Below are 18,867 nucleotides of genomic sequence, written 5' to 3'. Positions count from 1 at the left end.
CTGTTGCCCAGGCTGGAGTACAGTGGCCTGATCTTAGCTCACTGCAGCCTCTGCCTCCTGGATTCAAGTGATTCTACTCCCTCGGCCTCCTGAGTAGCTGGGATGACAGGTGTGCACCACCATGCCCATCTAATTTTTATATTTTTAATAGAGATGGGGTTTCACCGTGTTGGTCAGGTTGGTCTCGAACACCTGACCTTGTGATCCACCCGCCTTGGCCTCCCAAAGTGCTGGAATTACAGGTGTGAGCCCGGCCGGGCTGCTGCCTTTCTTTCAGAGATGCCCTGCCCAGAGAGGAGGAATCTAGAGAATTCATCTGGCTACAGCCACTTTGCTGTGTTATGGTGGGCTCCCCATCCGTTCGAATTTCCCGGCAACTTTGTTTGAACTGTGAGGAGAAAAGAGCCTACTCAAGCCTCAGTAATGACAGACGCCCCTCCCCCCACCAAGCTCAAGTGTCTTAGGTCGACTTCAGACTGCGGTGCTGGCAGCAAGAATTTCAAGCCAGTGGATCTTATCTTGCTGGGCTCTGTGGGGGTGGGATCTGCTGAGCAAGAGCACTCGGCTCCCTGGCTTCAACCCCGTTTCCAGGGGAGTGAATGGTTCTGTCTCACTGGTGTTCCAGGGGCCACTGGGGTATGAAGAAAAACTCCTGCAGCTAGCTCAGCGTCTGCCCAAATGGCCACCCAATTTTGTGCTTGAAACCCAGGGCCCTGGTGGTGTAGCCACCCAAGGGAATCTCCTGGTCTGTGGTTTGTGAAGACCGTGGGAAAAGCATAGTATCTGGGCTAGATAGCACCATTCCTCACAGCACAGTCTCTCACAGCTTCCTTTAGCTAGGGGAGGGAGTTCCCTGACCCCTTGTGCTTCCTGGGTGAGGCGATGCCCCACCCTGCTTTGGCTCACCCTCCATGGGCTGCACTCGCTGTCCAACCAGTCCCAATGAGATGAACCAGGTACCTCAGTTGGAAATGCAGAAATCACCCACCTTCTTTGTTGGTCTCACTGGGAGCTGCAGACCAGAGCTGTTCCTATTTGGCCATCTTGCCAGTCCTCCAAGTCAAGTTTAATTATACAAAAACCCCATATATGCTTAGGAGAACTATAGCAAGTCCACCTCAGATACTACTAAAATAGACTTAAAAGATCAGAACGATTGTAACAATATTTATTTTTATTATTAAAAAATACACATTTGGAGGATTTTGAAAACAGTAAAACAAAATGAAGAAAATTAAAATTACCCATAATTGTGTCACATAGAGGTAACTGGTAATTTAGCTTACATCTTTCCAGTCATATATATTGCTTAGTAGAATTGCATTCATACTCAATAATTTTATTTTTCACATGTCTTCTGAAGTTTTTTAAAGTAAATTAGCATTTTATACTTTAATGAGAACAGCCAGTTCTCAGCAATTCACACTAATAGATGAGAAAACATTCAATGGCATTAAAAAGTCAAGAGTTAACTTGAGAAAAACCACTGGATTTGGTTTTTGAGTTGTTTACATGTTTGTTTATGGATGTGAGTGGTATCCTGTTAATTTTGGTAATATTCTCTACACACACACACACACACACACACACACACACACAAATAAAAAAACAAAACTTCTCTGTGAAAGTTCATTCTTGGGGAATCTGGAAAACTGCCCAAACATTGTTTATTTTTTCATTCAGGGCCGCCTCAACTTGTTTCTAAACCCCTCTCAGCAACACGTCTGAATAGACTGACCTTTGTCAGTTCTCTTCCTGGGTTATACTCAGCTTTATCTTTTACGTTTTCTGACATCTACTCGTGTGAATAACCAGAAAATCTTTGTATATGTGTAGCTGGTGCCATCTGCTTTTGCGAAGAATACCTCATTTTTCATTAAATCGTAACTCAGATATCACTGTTTCCTGGAAGCCTAGTAGACAGCAGGCATTCAAATGCTGGTTGAGTCAAACTGACCTGAATTAGTCAGCTCAGGCTGCCATAACAAAATACCATATACCATGTGGCAGAAACAACACACACGTATTTCTCTGGAGGCTGGAAGTCCAAGATCGGTGCCAACTGTTTCAGTTCCTGGTGAGGCTTCTCTCCCTGGCTTGCAGATGGCTGCCTTGTCCCTGTTCTCATATGGAAGAGAGAGAGAGATCTCTCTCCTCTTACAAGGCCACCATCCTTTTGCATAAGGACTTCATTTGAACTTAACTACCTGCTAAAGACCCTGTGTCCAGATATAGTCACACTGGGGATCAGAGCTTTGACATGTGAATTTTGGAAGGAGACAATTCAGTCCATAGCATGACCCATCATTGAAATAGTAAGATGTAGTATACCTAATAGATTTGACCTGACTTTGTTGCCATTTAATAGATTTGACCTGACTTTGATGGCAATTAATAAAGCCACTTCTATTGAAATAGGCAGTGCTGTGAGTAGTATGACTTGGTGACACCTGGAAGTTTCCTATTGCCTCCATCAGCTGTGACAGAGCCTGCAATATCTTCGTTGTGATTACGCTTGCAATTTCTCCACTGATTTTCTGTAAAACTGAGGGAGTTTGGGGAAGTAGCAAACATTTATCTTGTTCTTCCAGTTGTCGTGGGGATGAGTCAGCACCACCTTTCTCTCAGGTATTGGCCAGGAGAGGGAAAAGAAGGGAACAGAGAGCAAACTGAAGCTATGTCCTACCTATTTGCCTACCATAACCTGGTGATGCATGGCAAGATCCTTGTAGTTGAAAGGTTTAATTCAGGAACAGCTGGGTGCATATCTACCATGTGGTGAGACCTGTGCCAGACGCTATGGGAAATATCCAAGAAGAAGAGTTAGGCTTTTCAACTTTGAGAAATTTGCAAATGTTAGGACAAGAGTTAGACACACGAGGGAGTTAAACAACTGAGTAAGAGAGGCAAAGCAGTGATAGAAAAGGCACAGGCCATGGAGGCAGCCCGGCTTGAGCTGCAGTACTGTGTTTGATTAGGGGTGAGATACTTAGGTTCACAAAGGCCCAGTTTCTTCATCAGCAAAATGAGGGATCAATGCAAAGATTAGAGTAAGGACTTCAGTTAATTACACAAACAGCTCCTGGTAGCCTCTGGTAGCTACTAACAGTCTCTTTTGTCATGAGCAAAAAGAGAGGACATTTGGGTTTGGGGAGGAACACCTTAGAGAACAGGAGGCTTAAGACGGCTGCCCATTAGTTCACTTACTCATTTAGTATGCACCTATGATATATCAGGTTTTATAGCAAGTGCTAAAAACGCAAAAATGAGCATGAGATTGTTTTGTTGCTAAGGTGCTCAAAGTTTAGTGGAGAAGGCAGTCTTGTAAACAAATAGGTAAAATAAGTGTTGAAGGATGGTAGAAGTAGCAACAAAGTTTTCACACACACACACAAAATACATGGCTGACTCTGATCTCTCATTCTATATCTTAATAGGAATATTGAGATGAGTGCTTCCCCAGAGCTCAGGTCTGAAAAATTCAGTAGAACATAAACTTCTAAAAATGTTCTGACTACTCATCCATAAAAAAGAATGAATTAATGGCATTTGCAGCAACTTAAATGAGATTGGAGACCATTATTCTAAGTGAAGTAATTCAGAAATAGAAAACCAAACGTTGTATGTTATCACACTTAAGTGGGAGCTAAGCTATGAGGATGCAACGGCATAAGAATGACACAGTGGGCTTTGGGGACTCAGTGGGAAAGGGTGGGATGTGGGTGAGGGATAAAAGACTACAAATTGGGTGCAGTGCGTACTGCTCGGGTGATGGGTGCACCAAAGTTTCACAAATCACCACTACAGAATTTACTCATGTAGCCAAACACCACCTGTTCCCCCAGTAACCTACAGAAAGAAAAAACAAAACAAAAAAATGCTCTGCTCTGTTTTGTGAAGGGTCCAATGTCGGCCTTCAAGTGGCCTCAAAAATCAGAGACACAGAAATGTGCAAAGCAACTGGATATAAGACAGCACAGGGTGGTGGGAACCAGGGTGAGGCAGAAAACATACTCCTCTTAGAGGCATTCAAGTTTTATAAAACATGACACTCCCCAAGTGAAATACCTCTGAAGATCTGACTTGTCTTATCAGATGCCTGTCTTCAAATTCAAGTCTCAGTGCCACCATGACTATCCCCTAATTTATTCGATGGTATGTCAGGCATTAGCTGTTCACTGAAAACTGCTAACCTTAATCATTGTTCCTTGAAGGAAATATTTTTACTCCCTATTGTAAAGACGTTGAGTAGTCTTTCATACCCCTTTCTGTGAACATGAGAAAATTATACTTTCTCACCTTTCAGTTAAGCAAAGCTACTCGTTCTGGCCAATGATGAGTGCGTTTAACTACTGGTACAAGGCTTTACAACATTTGCTTTTGGGGCCACAGTGATTACAGAGGAGGCCTAATGTTGAGACGGCTGAGTCTAAAAACAGGCAACCTTGATCTTGTGTGCTTATTGGGAGGATAGTACTGAAGAGACAAACATGGTCATAGCAAACTGCATGCATGGGACAGTTCACCTTTTGAGATTACTTGTTACTGTAACACAGATTAGCCAGTCCTAACCAAAATGATCCCATAACAAATAACATTCAGATTGTCTAAGGCTAATGATGGAGACACAATTTCAGTAGGGGTTAAGGCATTTGGACTTCATAGTCCCATTTCACAATATTGACCAAGATTTACATTCTCCGTGGGGGTGGCTCTACAACTGATAGAATCACAATAATCTCGGTTTTGGGGGAATGTGCCTATGCCTCCTACCAGTGGACACACGATTCTTCTCTTAAACTATATGGCCCTTGAGGGTAGAGAGCATAGTTTAGCAGCTAACAATTTGTGAGCCCTGAAGCAGGCATGGCAAGTATGGTGTTAAGTGCTTTGACTAATTTTTATTTTAAATGCTCAGAGAAACCATATAAGAGAAGTGTAATCATCCCTTATTTTATAGCTGGAGCGGAGGGAGTCTAACTGACATGACCGCGCGCATAGCTAGATCTTGATGAAACATACTGACTTTGGCGGCCAAGCCCAAACCAAGCTCAGGGAGATGGTTTGTCCTTCTTCCTTCCAAACTGCCTGGGACTCAGCTTCTGAGTTTCTGGGTTTTATTTGTTGTTGTTATTTGTTTGTTTCAATCCATGAAGCCTGCTCCCCTCTTGATGATGAGAAACTGTGAGTGCATGTCTTCTTTGGAGGAAGTGGCTTGTGGCCTTGCCCTGTGATCCTCTGATAAGAATATGTTCTCAGAAATACAACCCAATAGACCAAACTTTCACACAAAGATATGAAATGAGAGAAGGAAGGAGAAGACAGATGAATAGAGATCTTCATACACGTGCAAGATGGGGAAAGGAGAAAGAGGAATTTGCATTCTTTCATTGGAATATTACATTCTTTCATATCTAATGCCAAACATACAAATATAATAATATAATAAGAGAGTAATAAAAGTGGTGTGAGCACAACTCAGCAGAAAGATTGGCTAACCCAGCGGGGTGACAGAAATGTTACTAGAGGTGTCAGTGGTGCACTGAAGTTTAAAAGAGTATGAGAAATCTTCCAGGCTGTCAAGGCATGGGGATTTGATGAGAGTGTTTGCGTTTGTTATTGTTGTTGATGGGGGTGGCGATGGTGTGTGTGTGTGTGTTTGTGTGTGTGTGTGTAGAAAGAGAAAGAGAGAGAGAGAAGTTTTTAAGTACTGTATGTATTTTAAGAAGATTGAATTATCTAAGGTTAGGAGCATTTAAAATAATAGCAGAATAAAAGTCAAATACTTAGAAACACACAGCAATGAGACAAAATGATCTCTAAAGGGGCTTTTAAGTATGTTTCAGTCCACAAAGGGTCTCTATAGCCCCTATTCTTATTTTTATTCCCACCATCCCCCAGAACTTTCCATTCTTAGGTGACATCCAAGGCTCTGTCCATTCCTGCTCCAGCCCACCTGCCACCTTTATCCATAAAACCTGCTGGTCCTACCAAGTCAGACAATCTATTGTCAGGAAAATGTTTTATGATTCTCTTCTTCTGCAGTCTTGCTGGAGCTCACTTTCCCCATCTTACTGTCTCAGGTCAGGTTCCCTGGGAAATAGGCTCTTGAGATGAAGGTTGGCCGTTAAGAGATGCTTAGGAAGGGTTCCTGTAGAAGAATGAGGAAGCAGGGGAGCTGGGATGCCTTTGCTGGGGAACTCTAGGACCAGAGAGCCCTTCAGTGTGGTCCCAAGGTATGCCAAGTGGGGCAGGCATTAGCCTTGCCTGGATCAGGCAAGCTGTTTTGGAAGCAGTTTTACAAGAGGCAGCTACCTTTGGCCAAGGTTGATTCCTGGGATGCGAGCCTTCCACATCCAACAGTCCCAGCTCATGGGATCATGACTGCCTTGGTTCTGTAGGGAATCTGCATGAAGCACTCAAGCATCCACCTTGCGATGTATCACCTGAGCCCTGTTCAGTAGGTGGAGCAGCAAGTCCTGTTTCTCCCCCGTGGCCCTTTATTTTAAACCTCATGTGTTACCACGTGGCAGCGTTCACTAGGAATGAGCGGTGGGCACCTGAGTTGTTGTCCAGGACACAGACCTGGATTCTGTACTGTGTTTCCCTTCCACCTATCTGCTACCTGAATTTCTTACAGGTTCCCATCTTTTCCTAGCTCTTGGCTATCTGCCTCAAATGTGCTCTCATGTCTAAGACTGAATGACTTACTCTGCCTACCTAGCACTGTACTTGGGCTCTCCTTCAAGACTCAAGTACCTATGAATTACTGCTACTCAAAACCAGTTTACAGTGAATGTGTTAGCTTTAGTTGTTAGTTTAGGCAAGACCATGCTGCACTAACAAATAAACCCTAAAATTTCAATAGCTTAATGCATGCAGGTTCAGATTCTCCTGAGAATCATCTTACCAGTGGGCAAGCCACAGATCCAGCGGACTCCATTTGGTGGTCCCACCACCTCCATATGTGGTTCTATCACTGGGATGGGGACGGGCAAGTTCAGTGTCATGAAGGTCTTCTCTTTGCCTTGGCCCAGAAGTGAGGCTTGTGTCTACAGTCTATGGAACAAAATGAGTCACATGCCCTGGCCTGACTGTAAGGAGGCCAGAAAATCTAGGAAAGTGCGCGGCTGTTTAGTGAGCATTAAATGTTTGCCCACGTGAAGTCTGTCTGCTGTTAAATATAATCATTCTTGGAGACTTGAGAAAGCCTTTAAAAATTCTGTCAAGCTCCAGGGGCCATATTCAATTGATTACTATAGAAAGGCAGTGTAATAAAAAGTTAAAAGACCTCTGAATCAGCCTTCTGTAATAGTACCATATGTGCCATGAGCAAGCAGGGATCCCGGATCTGGCACAGCCTCGGTAAACCTCCGTGTTTCCGTAAGTGAAGTGAAAAGATCAGACAAAACTTTCTCTCGGGTCCTTTTCAGTTCTAAGTAGACTCTATGGAGCTTGCATTTGAGCCATGCATAGAAGATCTGGTTAATAGAGAACCATGGAATGTTCTTTCTTACATCCAACAAATGTAATTTCTTACATTCAACACATTTTTATTAAGTGTCTAGAACTTATCTTGCCATTGCTGGATATGATGGCAAACAAGAGAGACACATCTCTACTTTCTAGGAGAATGCTAGGAAAAATATCTTTACTTTTAATTAACATGTTAATGTTTTCATTTATTGTCATTTATCTTGCCACCTCTGTGTAACACTTTTATTTTTATTATAACGCTTGTTCTCTGAGTTGTAGTCATGAGTAGACACTTTCCATGTGCTTGTATTAGTTTGCTAGGCCTGGTGAAATAAAGTACCACCTTCCAGGTGGCTTAAACCACAGAAATTTATTGTCTCACAGTTCTGGAGGTGTATTAGGGTTCTTCAGAGACACGGAATCAATAGGAGAGAGAGAGAGAGAGAGAAAGAGAGAAAGATAGATGGATAGATAGATAGATAGATAGATAGATAGATAGATAGATAGATAGATTATGGGAATTGGCTCACATAATTATGGAGGCCAAGAAGTCCCATGATCTGCTGTCTGCAAGCTGGAGACTCTGAAATACTGGTGGTGGAATTCAGTCAAAGGCCAAAGGGCTGAGAACCTAGGGGTGGAGTGGGGAGGGGGAAGCATGCTGTCATGTAAGTGCTGGAATCCTGAGGAATCCTGAGGCCCAAGAACCAGGAGCTCTGAAGTCAGGGGGCAGGAGAAGATGGATGTGCCAGCTGGAACAGAGGGAGCATCTGTGCCCTTCCTCCTCTTTGTTCGGGCTCTCTAGAGACTGGGTGATGCACGTGGGTGGGGGCAGATCTTCTTTAAGGATTCAAATGCTGATCTTATCCAGAAACACTCTGAGAGATGCACACAGACATACTGTCTTACCAGCTATCTGGGCGTCCCTTAACCCACTCAAGTTGACACTTAACATCAACAGTCACAGGGGGCTAGAAATCTAAGTCAAAGCTCTAGCAAGATTGGTTCCTTTTGAGGGCTGTGAGGAAGAATCTGGTCCAGGCTCCTCTTCCAGCTGCTGATGCTTTGCTGGTCATCTTTGGTGTTTCTTGGCTTGTAGAAGCATCACCCAAATCTTTGACTTCAGTTCACCTGGTGTTCTCCTTGTGTGTGTGTGTGTCTGTGTCCAAATTTCCCCCTTACATAACACCAGTCATATTGGATTACAGCCCACTCCAGTATGATCTCCTCTTAACTAATCATATCTGCAATGACCCTATTTCCAAAGAAGGTCACATTCTGGGGTACTGGGGCTTAGAACTTCAGTGTATGAATTTTAAGGGGACACAAGATGTCCGTGACAGTGCTGTGTTAAGTGACGGGAAGGATGAATTTCCTTCTTCACTTGCACTTTCTTTCTTGAAGTTTTGTTTGAAGCTGCTTGGAGACATCTCTGCATCCTGTCTTATGTGGATGCCACACCCACTGCAGAGATTACTTGAGATGTCAAGGTTGGAAAAGAAAGAGAGGGTGCTTTTGAAGGGAGGAAGGTAAGAGTACAGACAAGGGAAGCTGTCAATAAAGCTTGTCATTGTCACAATGTCACATGTGTCACAATTGTCACACTGCCAATAAAGATATGCCTAAGACTAGGTCATTTAGAAAGAAAAAGAGGTTTAATGGACTCACAGTTCCACATGACTGGGAAGGCCTCACAATCATGGTAGAAGCCAAGGAGGAGCAAAGGCACAGCAGGCAAGACCATTTGCAGGGGAACTCCCCTTTAAAAACCATCAGATCTCATAAGACTCACTCGCTATCACGAGAATGGCACAGGAAAGACCCACCCCTGTGATTCAGTTACCTCTCACCGCATCCCTCCCACAACATATGAGAATTATGGGAGCTACAATTCCAGATGAGACTCAGGTGGAGGCACAGCCAAACTGTATCAGAAGCTTTGCCAAGAAGACCCTGAGAGTAGCGGGAACTGTCCTCTGTTCCTTGGCATTCCCCTGGGAGGGCTGTGTGGCTCACCTGGGGACTGTGCCTCTGGCAGGAAAGCCTTGTGCAGTCTGCTCCTGAGCGAAGGCGTGGCTTCCTGAATGAGACGGTCAGTAGCACAGACGGGCTGAAGATGAGAGGTTACGTTCCACATTCCCAGAACCATAATATCCCCCAGATTCCTGTGTGTCCCTAAAGAGAGAGAGTCAGAATAAGAACTGGCATTTAATTTCCTGCTACCCTAGAGAAACAAGAAATGGAATTAGTTAATTTTTAAAATTAAAAAATGTGAATTTTCTATATTTATGGAATGTGTGATTACAAATTCACACAAACTCCCCTGTCTAATTTTTTTTTCCTTTTTTTTTTTTTGTTTGAGACTGAGTTTTGCTCTTGTTGCCCAGGTTGGAGTGCAATGGCACAATCTTGGCTTACTGTAACCTCTGCCTCCCGGATTCAAGTGATTCTCCTTGCCTTAGCCTCCCGAGTAGCTGGGATTACAGGCATATGCCACCACGCCTGACTAATTTTGTATTTTTAATAGAGACGGGTTTCTCCATGTTGGTCAGGCTGGTCTCGAACTCCCGACCTCAGTTGATCTGCCTGCCATGGCCTCCCAAAGTGCTGGGATTACAGGCATGAGCCACCAAGCCCAGCCCATTGTCTAATTTTTTTAAAAAATTCAAGTGTGAGTCTGAGCTTCCCTTGATTTTGTGTCTAGAAGAGGTGTCAGAATGGCTGTCTGCTTTCCCAGCCTCTGGGCCTTTTGCTGCAGCACTGAGTTGCCAGCCTGCTTCCCATGAGCAGAAATTTTACCCATCTAGGTAATCAGGAAGAGCTTGTTCAATGAGTGAAGGGTGAGTCACACTGCATTGGCACAAACACTTGGCAACAATGAGTGTCCTTTACAATGGGCTCTATGGGACAGCCCTTTGGGGGAGATGGGCCAGCCAGACCTGAATAGAGGGCTGGATTGAAAACTGACAGTGACAGCTGGAAGTGAACTTGAGAGACCCAACAAACTTACTGTTGGAGAGAACTAGGGCAGCTGCTCAGAGGCATAGCTCAGAGGAGAGGATTTCACTCAGTATTTATTGAGTGCTTATTATGTTCAAGGCCCTATGAGGGAATATGTAGAAAAATGCTGTTGTCTAGAATCTTAAGATCTAAGCATCAGAGAGTGAATGCCACAAACAATAAGTGTGGCAGATGCCATGACCAACATAGGCAAAGACTAAGTATTACACCAGCTCAGAGATCAGAGATCTGGGGATGGGGAACGCCTCGATAGGCCGGGAAGTCTTTGCAGAGAAAACTGCATCTGAGTGCCTTTTGAGGCCTGCTGCAAACTGTACTTTCAATGCCAGTGGCCCCTCTCACTATCTCCCCAACAATGATTGCATTCACAAAGACAGAGCAGGGGAATGAAGTCACATGTGTTACCACATGAGCAATTACAAGTCTCAGTTGGGTTAGGGCGGTTTTGCACCTTAACTCTCTTCCTGCAGCCCCAGATGCTCCTATGCAGTCCCCCAGCTTGGCTCTTATACCTCTGTATGCCATGAGAACGCCTGCATCTTTATACAGACCACTTTATTGTGGGGAACACAGTACAACGTCCACTTCTTGTGCATTTGCAGTCACCCACCCATGCATTCCCTGAATCCTTCATTCATAAGTAGTACTCAACCAAGAACTTCTCTGGTATCCCAACTCGGACATGGGAGGTGTGAATATATTTTTCATAAAGCTCAGGCCTTTATGCAGAACTATTTTCATCTTCTAGTGAGAGGCTGGAGTAACAAAGTGCTGTTGTTAAGATTCTTCCCATTGTGCATTTTTCTTGAATAATGACATTTCTAAAAAGAATCTGAAACTGAGGCATTAGAAGGCAAGTGCTCGTTCATATCTTTGAAGAGGTCAAATATTTACCAGAATAACTTCTCAATACAGAGGAGGCAGATTTATTTTATTTTATTTTATTTTACTATAAAAATGTATGGGTAGCAGAAGACAAATTATGCGGAGCTTTGAGTTAGTTAATAATCATCTCATTTAATTCTTTGGAGAAATGAGACAAACTGTAGTTCAGGACTATGGAGTTGTTTTAGTTTACCAGTTATATTTAATTTGACTATCTATTTATTGAGAGACAAAGTCTTACTCTGTTGCGCAGGCTGGAGTGTAGTGATGCAAACACAGCTCACTTCAGCCTTGACCTCCTGGGCTCAAGCAATCCTCCTGCCTTGGCCTCCCAAAGTGTTGGGCTTACAGGTGTAAGCCATGGTGCTCGGCCTATTTGACTTGTGTAATCCCTCCTAAGAACTCATACATACTATTGCCACCTCATTTTCCACATAAGAAAATGGAAGCACGAAAACGTTAAGTAACTTGCTTAATGGCTAGTAGGTGGTAAAGCTTGCATTTAGACCACACAGTGTGGAGGGTCTGCTATTAAGGAAAAACGATGTTCTAGTGGGGTTTCCGTTTAATATTGCAGAAAAAAGAATCTTTATATTGAAGAGGTATAATTTCATGCATACTCGTAGGTTTTGTTCATACATGCACATCTGACATACAATTTAACATTTGTGTAACTTGAAGCTCCTATGGGGAGTGGCAGAAGATACAGGAATTCTATTAATACCTTCGCAGATCTTAGATTCCAACAAGCTAGATACCTTAAGAAAAAGAAAGAAAGTGCTATGCTTGGATCCCAGATGTCCATTCCACCTTTTGGGACCACCCGCGGGGGGGGGGCCCTCTCTTCTCCATCCTTCTAGACAAGCAGGTAGTGGGATGAACAGACAGACTTTCCTTGCGAGGGTTGGCTCAGGAAGGCTCTGGGCTCATCTCACAGCCCCCCCAGCAAGGGTCTGGGAGGCAGGTGCTGGCCCCGGTGGGGTCCGCAGCAGAGCAGGACCGGAGCCCAGGGCGCAGCTGCGCAGCTTAACGCCTGTTCGCGCCCTGGTTTAGAGCGCTGGGCTGGGTCACCCCTTCTTTCCTAGCTTGCTGATATGTGTTCCCTCGGTGTGGGAATCAGGGGAGTGTCTTCTGGAGGCCACTAAAGCAGGAGTAGCATTTTCATGTTAGCGTGCGCAGGCGGTCTCCGCAGTCCCTCGTGGTCCCGGAGCCTGTCCTGGGGGCCTGCGGGGCGGCTCCCGACCTCGGGCGGGCGCACGCGGGCGGCAGGGGGCGCTGTGCGGCTCGGGGCGGGGGCGGGGCCGAGCCTCCCGCGTGCCCGGCCTCTGTGCGCGCTCGCGCCCCGCCCGCGCCGCCGCCTCTCCCCGCGCGGGCTCTCGGCAGGCGGGAGGCAGCAGGGCCGGCGTTGCAGAGCTGGCCGTGAGGGCTGCGCGGGCGCGGGGAGGCGCGGGCGGCAAACGGCGGGCACCCGGCACCCCGCAGCCGGTACCGGGCGGAGCCGTCGGAGCCGCGCACCGCGGAAGAGCAGGCCCAGGTAGGGTGACGCGCGTCCCCTTTGTGTCGGCATCGCCCGGGCCGGCCGCGGAGCGGGGAGGGCGGGACGCGGCGCTGCGGTGCCGGCCTTGGTGCTCGGGGCTTGCGGCCGCGCCTGCCCCGCTGGGTCCTGCCCGGGCGCCGGGTGGCAGCGGGCGGGGGGCAGCGTCCCTGGCGGGGACTCGCGGGCTCGGTGCAGAGGACGCCCGCCCAGCCCTGGCCATGTCCCTGCCCTCGTCCCTGCTCTGCTCCTGCCCCTGCCCTGCCCTACCTCTCGCTGGTGGCGCCCGCGCCTCAGCGCAGTGGGTCGCGGTCTGCGGGTCTGCGCTGCGTCGCGGGATCAGGGCGCCCCGGGCCAGGGTCCCGCGGGCGATCTGGCGGCGGGGCTTTCACGGTTCGGGGCCCCGCCCGCAGACCCTGGGGCTGGAGCCTCGGTCCCAAGAGCAGGTCTGGGAAAGGACTACGCGCCCGGGGCACCGCCACCGGCGGGGAAGGTCGGAACTGGCCAAGAGGACGCCCCGCACATCCCCTGCGCGCGGGGTCCTCGGCCACTACTGCCCGCAGTACCCACCGCGAGCCCTTTCCCGGGGAATGAGCCGCCGCCCAAGCCCCGGAGTTCCCTGCGGGTCTTACCCACCCCAGCCTCCGGCCGCCGCCCCCAAGCCGCCTGCACTGTGCTTGGCTCCCAGCTGTTTGGTCGCTTATGCCATCCTGGAGGCTTCCTGGTTCTGGGGTGAAGGGGTGACTTCTTTACCCTAATGGTCTTCGTAGGCAGGTCTCAGGATGTCCACTCCAAAGTTCGTGGTCTTTTTTCTAGCTAATAATAATTTTTAAAATCCTTTGAACAAATATCCTGCGCTGCCTCCTGCAGGGTCAAGGCTGGGGTAACAGAGGAGTGAGACAAGGCCCCAAGAAACTATCCCCAGTGGATCCCTGCTGCCCTGCGGTGAGAGGGGGTCTGGCTCCTGCACTGGGAGACTGGGAAGAAAGCACTTCCCGTAGTGGGGCCTGGGAGATGGAAGGAGGACATGCCCCAGTGAATGGGGCTGGGGTTGGGGGTTGAGAGTTGATCCTGGCACCTAAGATGCATTTGTAAATGGAATGCCAGGCAGAAAGTAAGTTGGTGTAGGCGCCTGTGGAGCTGTGGGAGTCCCTAGGAGTCAGGGTGGCTTTGCAAGGGAGCGGGGGTCTGAGTCAAAGCTTGTAGGTGGGGCAGGTCCAAGGTGGCAGGAAGGGCCTCTGTCCAGAGAGAGCTGCTCCAGCAAAGGAAGGGGGAGGGACACCGTGAACTTTCCCAGGGGCTTCACCCAGTGGTTCCAAAGGAGACAACAGCCTTTTTGATTGTATTCTCTTCTCCAGTACTGAGATTAGGGAACCTCATTTTTTGCACTTTTCTAATGCCTTTTACATTTTTTGTTTTTATTTTTAAAGTGTGCAAAGGAAATGTGTCAAATGAGGATATATCGTGAAATCTTTGAATTCTAGGCCAAGACTTTGGGTTTGACTCTGTGTCAGTGGGAGCCATTGATGGTTTTGGAGGAGGAGAGTGATCTGAGCCCTGCTCCAGAGTGATTGCCACAGTGTTGAGTGGAAGGGAAGGCATGGTGCCGTGTGCCTACTGTGGCTTCAGAGTCAGACCCCCACTGGCTGTGGACTTCCACCTGCATCAGGCATCGAAGGTTGTGGATGGATTGAGGACCTCATGAGAAAATGGGTGCAAATAACCCAATTTTAATGGGATGGAAATTTTCCAGACCCAGTGCAATTTGATTTTTGCAGTTTGTGTTTTTAAAGAGGCCCTGATTCTAATGTCAGGAACTCTGGAAGAGGAACTAATGAAGGGCAAACTCAATTGCATGATGCAGGCACCCCCTGGTCATCTGTGCCATGAGGATTTGGGAAACTCAAAGAGCATTGTAAAATGTATATATTTTATAAATAGATTCCAGTGCCCTTAGCTTGCTAGTTGGTAATCCCTGTATCCAGACTGTTACTAGAGTAAGTCACGTCTCCTGGGGATTCAGTGTGGTTTGGGACTTTGAAGGGACCTCACACTGTTTGGCTGAAGCTGCTGAGGTTCAGGGGTAGATGTGCCACTCTGGCAGGCAGCAGCAGGGCCGGGAGCTACAAGCCACGTTGCCTGCCTCTGAGAACATTTTTTTTCCCCTGTGGTCCACCATGTGGCCCCACTGCCTACTTTTGTTCACATTTCTCCCTCCTAGAAGCCTTTCCCTCTGGGGGTAGCGATGGAAAGGAAGCCTGCCCTTGGAGACTGACAGTCACAGAACCAGGTGGGCCAGCACCCATCTGCCCTACGAACCCTCATTGTAACCATGGGAACCTTGTAGCTTGGAGAGGAGGGGTCAGGTAGCCCAGGCCACACGAAAAGCTGTGGCTGGTCCAGCCCTGGCATCAGCTTTTCTGGTTCTGTGTGCTGTCCCTTTTTTCCCCACACCTCACTTGCAATAGTGGATGAAGCTGTGCTCGCTGCCCTGCGTGTTGGGTGGTCTGGAAGCACTCAGGATGGTACTGAGCCCTCAGACTCTCCCAGGGAACTGCCAAGCAAGGAACCCCTGGCTTCCCAGGATGTGGGATCTCAGAGGCAGCCCAGAGGCGGGGAATGGAATGCAATGCTTCTAAGGAAGAGGGACTCTCCGTATTTTCTCTGGGGAATGTTCTAACTTTGAGATCCAAGAATGAAGTTGAAGGTGCCTTTCTTTTCTTTAAGAAGTAATCTTTTCCAAGACCAGCCTCCTTTCTCCGTTGCTTCTGCATTTACTGAAACATATGAATACCCTTTCTTAATTAGATGAAGAAATTAAATTGAAGCCACTGCTCACATACCTGCTGGGTAGTGGGGCTGAAGAATAGAGCTTATTACAATTTCCTGACCCAGCTATCTGGCCCTGGGCCAGCGTCTTAACCTCCCTGGATGGCTCCAGTGTTTTGAGGATAAAACTGAGGTGTTGGTCTAAATATTTTCCAAGATCCAGAAATAAAAATGTACTGTTGGATCATATTTTTTTTTCCAGGAGAATAAATATTACAGGACGACTCACCAGGTAGAACCATTCATAAGGGTCTGTTTGTTTGTTTCCCAAGAGAAAATATTTTAACTTTCAGAAGAGTGGCTTTTTTCCGGAGTGAATTGGTGAGAAATGAAGCTTTGAGGAAGGTGCCTCATTGCCTTCACCTTGCTCCACTCCACACATAACCCAAGACCTGAATTTAAAGGTGCTTACTTCCTGGATGTTCTGTAGAACTGGACGATGGCCTTTCTCTAAGGAGCAGGCTTATAAGCTGGATGCAGTGTTCCAGACAAAAGCAAGCTCCTTGATGACATGAAGTGTGTCAACCAGTATTTTATCATCTCAGGTGTGTTTGGCACTCGAGGTGGAGGAGGTGGTGGTTAATATTCATTATGCATTTGCCTGACTTTCAGGGTTTTGCTTGGATTGTGGATGCAGTTCTCACACAGCCCCATAGCACAGGCATATGTGGCTGTCCCTAGCTGACAGAGGAGCAGAGTGAAGCAGAGAGCGGGGATGTTATCCAAGGTCGCACACACTTCGTCAATTTTGAATCCTGGCTTTGAACCCAGAGGCCTGCAGATAAGGACAGATCCCATGACCTTGAGGAGGCTGTCGTCTAGGGAGCGGGAAGCTCAAACATTAACAGATGGTTTGAACGGTGGTGTCAGGGCAGCATGGGAGGTCAGGGCAGAGTGCAGTGGGACTCATAGGAGGATGCCTGGGTCAGCCCCGGGTGGCAGGGAGGCTGCTTGCTGGGGCGATGCTGCTGGTCTGGGATGGGAGGGACGGGTCAGAGTTAGCTAGGCAAATTAGAGGGTCAAGGTCACATTCTGGGCCTGGGAACAGCAAGAAACGGCCTGGGGTGGACAGGGAACTTAGGACCAGCACACAGGGCCAAGCTTCCCAGCTGCCTGCCTTACCACTAGCCTTTTAGGGTGTCTGGCGGTCTCTGAGCTGTTTGGACCTAGATTTCCATGTGTGACACAGCCGCTTCCATTACTGGCATCTCCTGGAAGCTCCCATCACTGCATTTTCATTTTCACTGTTTTGTTTTGGAGCCTCTTTCTCTGTGTTCCCTCCATTCCCTTTCTTCCTCCTCCAGTTCTACCTGGTGGGAGAGTGAGTTCGGGGAAAGATCCGGGAAACCACCCATAGCGACCATTGTTTTTACAGTCAGTCACTTTGCTCCCATGTCTTCCGAGTGACCCATAGTCGCCTGGGGCCAGCGACTGGGAACCTCTGAACTAGACATTAGCCCAGCGCAGGTGCTGGATATGGCAGTGCAGGCTCTGGGGGCTTCTGCCTGTGGGAGCCTGTGGGAGCAAAAGGGAAGGGTTCCAAGTCCTAAAAGTGGATGTTGTCAGAGTCTTTTACTGATTAAACGGGCTTTTGTATCTGTCCTAGACTGTGCACATCTCTTACAACATTGTGTTCCTGGGAATACTATTAGGTTTCCCAAGAACGGCTTTCAGGTAATTGTTCGGAGCAGGGCATGTTTATTGTTGATGTGTGGTGTGTGAAGGTCCTCTGGAGGGTAGGGGGGTGCCGAATGCAGCAAGCTCGACTGCCTCCTGCGAGCCATGCAGAGGGGACCTGCCCGCTTTTTTTTCTTTTTCTTTTTCTTTCTTTCTTTCTTTCTTTTTTTTTTTTTTTGAGAAGGAGTCTCGCTCTGTCTCCCAGGCTGGAGTGCGGTGGCGCCATCTTGGCTCCCTGCAAGCTCCGCCTCCCGGGTTCACGCCATTCTCCTGCCTCAGCCTCCTGAGTAGCTGGGACTACAGGCGCCTGTCACCACCATGCCTGGCTAATTTTTGTTGTATTTTTAGTGGAGACGGGGTTTCACCGTGTTAGCCAGGATGGTGTGGATCTCCTGACCTCATGATCCGCCTGCCTCAGCCTCCCAAAGTGCTGGGATTACAGGCATGAGCCACCGCGCCTGGCTGACCCGCTTTTTCATAGTGTGTCTCAGACTCCAGGGTGTGCCACCTGGCTGGTGATCTGGTGGGTTGCAGGAGTCCCCTCTGTGCACCCTCCATGATTGACTGGTCTGCACCCACTTCTGCAAGTTTCCAGCATTCGAGAGTGAACTCTCCGATGTCTGCACCACCTGTTTGACCCCTGCTACAGCCTCTTCAGTGAGGCCTATCCCTATCCTCTGAACAAAAGGAGGCCTGACAGGGAGGCAGCAGCACTTCCCCATGTCCCCATTTGGCTCCTGGGTGTAGGGAGTGTTCCCCTTCACAGAAATACTCAGATGTCTGCATGAGGGGACTTTCTCCTCAAGTTCAAACATTCACTGAAATGGAAATGCACTGTAGCTGGAATCACCGCATACCTTTTTTAACTTTCTTGGGCAGGTTGCGTGCTAAGCCTGTCGGTGTCTGTTAACACTTCTCTATTCAGACACCTCCAGCAACCCTCATTGCCCAAGTTACCTGTGAGCCCGCAGTTGAGTGTTCAAGCCTCTTCCTGCCTTGGCTCCAGCCTGTCTTTCCAGGGCTGATCTCGGGCAGCTGCTGACATGTGCCTGGGACGCTCTCCCACCATACATGTGCCAGCTTCCTAATGATTCTTGAAGGCTCATCACAAATGCTGCCTTTCCTTCCAGCTGTAAAATTACCCACATGGGTGGCTGTGGAGATGCTCTCCTCTGACACTGGCATTGCGCAGATGAGAAGATGGAGCCACAGGGAGCAGGAGGGGAGTGGAGTTAAAGCCCCAGGGTCCAAACCAGGTCCTGCATGCCCAGGTGCCTGCATTCTCTCTTTTCTCTTCCCAGGCACAAATGTTTTCCCCACCAGGTGCTTCCATAGCAACTTTTTTTTTTTTTTTTCCAGAACCTGTAGTTGCATTTAAAACTCTCTAATCTAATTTTAGTGATTTATGTAACCATCTTATTTCCTCTCCTAAATTATAATCTCTG

At 47.7% G+C, this 18,867-nt stretch overlaps 1 protein-coding gene and 1 long non-coding RNA gene across 3 annotated transcripts in view; one reads left to right on the top strand and one right to left on the bottom strand.

Moving 5' to 3' along the window:
• LOC126934177 (uncharacterized) overlaps window positions 1–12,637 on the bottom strand; it is a 31,053-nt gene extending 18,416 nt beyond the window's left edge. Inside the window, exons 1-4 of one of the 2 annotated variants that reach the window (XR_007718862.1) lie at window positions 12,141–12,637; window positions 9,493–9,651; window positions 6,911–7,059; window positions 5,891–6,151 (exon numbers count right to left, since the gene is read on the bottom strand). This is a non-coding gene — a long non-coding RNA (uncharacterized LOC126934177). Of the gene's footprint in view, window positions 1–5,890; window positions 6,152–6,910; window positions 7,060–9,492; window positions 9,652–12,140 lie in introns of those variants that run through there. The other variant, XR_007718861.1, reaches the window with a different exon arrangement.
• Window positions 12,638–12,685: 48 nt separating this feature from the next.
• The window catches only part of RNF144A (ring finger protein 144A), a 126,500-nt gene continuing 120,318 nt past the window's right edge, over window positions 12,686–18,867 (top strand). Inside the window, exon 1 of the mRNA XM_050754704.1 lies at window positions 12,686–12,916. The gene's annotated coding sequence lies outside the window, so the exon portion shown is untranslated. The remainder of the gene's footprint in view (window positions 12,917–18,867) is intronic.

This window comes from Macaca thibetana, chromosome 13 (genome assembly GCF_024542745.1).
Source record: "Macaca thibetana thibetana isolate TM-01 chromosome 13, ASM2454274v1, whole genome shotgun sequence".
In the NCBI taxonomy this organism is placed as follows: domain Eukaryota; kingdom Metazoa; phylum Chordata; class Mammalia; order Primates; family Cercopithecidae; genus Macaca; species Macaca thibetana.
The sequence above is the reverse complement of the archived record's forward strand: the minus strand, read 5'-3'. Positions and strand labels throughout refer to the sequence as shown.